This window comes from Nothobranchius furzeri, chromosome 5 (assembly GCF_043380555.1).
Source record: "Nothobranchius furzeri strain GRZ-AD chromosome 5, NfurGRZ-RIMD1, whole genome shotgun sequence".
Lineage (NCBI taxonomy): Eukaryota > Metazoa > Chordata > Actinopteri > Cyprinodontiformes > Nothobranchiidae > Nothobranchius > Nothobranchius furzeri.
The window spans coordinates 17,186,378-17,189,843 of record NC_091745.1 but is presented as its reverse complement, the minus strand read 5'-3'; the positions used below and the strand labels follow the sequence as shown (position 1 = coordinate 17,189,843).

The 3,466-nt window shown below is 43.4% G+C and overlaps 1 non-coding gene across 1 annotated transcript; it reads right to left on the bottom strand.

The window, feature by feature from the left end:
- Window positions 1–800: 800 nt before the first annotated feature.
- Window positions 801–874, bottom strand: trnan-guu (transfer RNA asparagine (anticodon GUU)). Its single transcript has one exon. It is a non-coding gene; the product is annotated as a tRNA-Asn (tRNA).
- Window positions 875–3,466: the final 2,592 nt, after the last annotated feature.

Here is a 3,466-nt window from a genome sequence, read left to right as displayed (position 1 = left end):
TACAATTAACTTAGAATATGTGATTATTGTTAATTTTATTTATTTATTTTTTTAAATAAAAATTAAAAACACAGGGGAAACTGGGAGGGCGGCGCCCTATCGCCCTCTACTGGCCAGCCGCCATAGATAGATAGATAGATAGATAGATAGATAGATAGATAGATAGATAGATAGATAGATAGATAGATAGATAGATAGATCGATAGATAGATAGATAGATAGATAGATAGATAGATAGATAGATAGATAGATAGATAGATAGATAGATAGATAGATAGATAGATAGATAGATCGATCGATCGATAGATAGATAGATAGATCTGTTCCTCTGATGAGGTCTCTGCACTCGGTCCCATACACTCAGTCTTTAGGGCTGAATGGAGTAATTGTTCCACTGAAAAAGTACTGGCACAGTTCCTTTTTTTAAAGTCCTTCTCCCCCCGGCGATTTCAGGCTGAAGGATCTGATCTTCAGTGAAATGTAAACTGCAGACCTTGCTGTGTGGTGGTGTTACAGTGAATCTGTCGCGGCGAATACTCACTAACCACCGTCTTCTACTCAGCATGGATTGGGAAGGCGTGAAAACTTAGAAGTCCGTCATATTTCGAAGACGCGGTACACCGCCTGTGCACGACACGTGCACGAACGCAAAATTTAACACGCACGTTTTTCGCATTTCGCTTAGTAGGAGGGAGACCCGCGATTATCGCTTTGTCGCGCATGTCTCATTGAAAATGAATGGAGGAGAGACGATGTCGCCTCCCGTGTGTCGAAGCCATTTAAAAAAAAAAAAGAAATACCGTCCCTGGGTGGGCTCGAACCACCAACCTTTCGGTTAACAGCCGAACGCGCTAACCGATTGCGCCACAGAGACCTGGTGACTCCAGCCAACATTTAATGTTATAACTGTAAGTATTACCCAAATCATGTGCGTTTGTAAATGTATGTTCTTTGTGAAGAGTAAAAGTACAAAATGTAAACACGTTTGTTCTTTCCAACATAAAGAGGGAAATGGGGCAAAACAACCAATAGAAGTGGTATGCCTTGCAGAATACGTCATCAGGTTTATTAACAGACAATGGACTGAACCGTCACAGTTGTTTTTACAACAGGCAATTTGTTTATTTATTTACAGTGGGGTGCCAAAGTTTGGGCAGCCTTGTTACTCTTCATGATTCTCCTGTATAAACCATTGGTTGTTACAAAAAATGTTCAGTTAAATACATCATATAGGAGACACACAGTGATATTTGAGAAGTGAAACAAAGTTTTGGATTTACAGAAAGTGTGAAACAATTGTTTAAACAAAATTATGCAGGTACATAAATTTGGGAATGGGAACACAGGTGAATCCTGTTGTGAGAAATAGTACTTAAGGGGAGCAATTGTAAGTTTCCCTCTTCTTTGAATATTGTCTAAAGAGTAGCAACATGGGGGTCTGTAAACAACTCTCACATGACCTGAAAACAAAGATGTTTCACCATCATGGAGTAGCGTAGACAAGGCCATGTATCTGTCCACACCTACTAGACACCTGCTTCATCAGTCACCAGCGGGTGTCATGGGTGGTCCACCGATGAAGCAGGTGTCAGGTAGGTGTCTTTGTTCTGACCTGAGAAGATATCTTTCCGTCTCCACATCCAAAGTCATTCCACCCACTCTAAAGTGTCATCACTAATGTCACATTTTCACTTTGTAACTTCAACCTGTCAGCAGCCTTGATGTAATTTGTATCAGATGCTAGCTCCACCAGTGTTCCAATAGTTTTATGTTTATGTATTTAGCAGATGCTTTTGTCCAAAGCAACTTACAAGTGATAATCGGCATGTTGCCCTAGAGGCTAACAACAACAACAACAACTTGACATCAGTCATGGAGAGGAAGGAACAAGGAGTGGACAGTAGAGAGGGGGGACGGGTGCACTAACAGACACTCAAGGCCCTTCGGTGCAGATTCAAGTCTGTTTGAAAGTGCTTGCAGTTGCTTTTTAAGCGTTGCTTCAGGTGAGAGGATAGCCCACCTAGATCACCTGATGAAGGTGACATCGCCCTGCTCCAGCTGTCCTCTATGATGATCACCTACATCTGATCTGCTTGGCTACAGAGGAAAGTTTCTTCTTTGGCGGGTTGAGCTGTTGGGTGAGTGGCTGGGGGAACGCTCTGCCCTATACTGATTCTATTAGCATTAGTCACTGTCCCAGCTACTACAGCCTCTTCCATTCTCTGAAATTAAATAAGTAAAACATGAGCAGAAAGTCTTCTGGTCTGAAACTAAAAAACAGAAAGGGATGTTAATCACCAAAAAAAACCTAATTTTATTTTATCTTTAAAACAAATAAAATTAATTTAGTAAAACATGACTTTTGTTTTATTTTGTTATGTTTTAATTTTGCAAAATAATTTTTATTTTCCATGTTTAACCCTCCCAGACTCTGGAGGAGGGGAACGTTCCCGTGGTGCACAACACTGAGCGCAATGCTGCTTACGGTTTAATCACAACCAAAATGATGTGTGCTGGTCCTGATTATAGAGGAAAAGGCTTCTGTCAGGCGAGTCTGGTTCTGTTATGGTTGACTGAATGAGCTGTCTGATGTTCACATCAACGGTGGCCCGTTTGGTGACTTTAAATGGCACCAGGTGACTCCAGGCTGTGGGGATCAGAAGTTTACGCTCAGTTGCCACAGTACCGGTGCTGGACATCGGCATATACATATATGGACAATGGGTTTCCATAGGCTCCAATAACACGTTTTTGAGGGGAAATGGGAGGTGGCCACCACCGCCATTTTGACTGTGTCACAGGTTCCGTCAAGCCCAGACAATTCCACAAAAGGGAAGAGAGGTGGAGCTGAGGGTGGGGCTGTAAGGCTGGGATCAACTGACGACACCCGGTCGAACTAGCTACAAACTAACCTGAAGCTAACCCAAAGCTAACGCGGAGGTGGGAGCTAAGCTAACGGAGGTAGCAACCTAGCCACAACAGGAGTTAACTGTGCACAACACCAGAGCTTCTGAGTCAGATATACGCCGGGCTGACCGCTGGGTAAAACCAGGTGGAACACAGAGGTCTCCCGAGAGCTCCACAAGCCAGCAGCCCGCAAAGCAGACAGAAGCCGCGATCAGACAGAGATGCGCCGAGCTGCGAGGAGGGGAGAACCGGGTGGAAAACAGAGGTCTCCCGAGAGCTCCACAAGCCGATAGTCGGAACCCAGCTCCACCAACATGTTATATTTCAACCCATTTTCTAAAGTGCAGCATTATGTTAAATGCACTGGGTTTTACCCTATTACATTTAAATTTCATGGTTAAACAGTACATGTTACACTGTGAGAACTTTCTGTCTTTCTTTGTGGACAAAGTCAATAAGGTTAGATCTAGCATCTCTCCTTCAGCCTTATTGCTGCCTCTCCCGACTCCAACCAGGCCCGTCATCCTAGATAGCTTTGCTCCTGTTTCTTTGCCTGAGT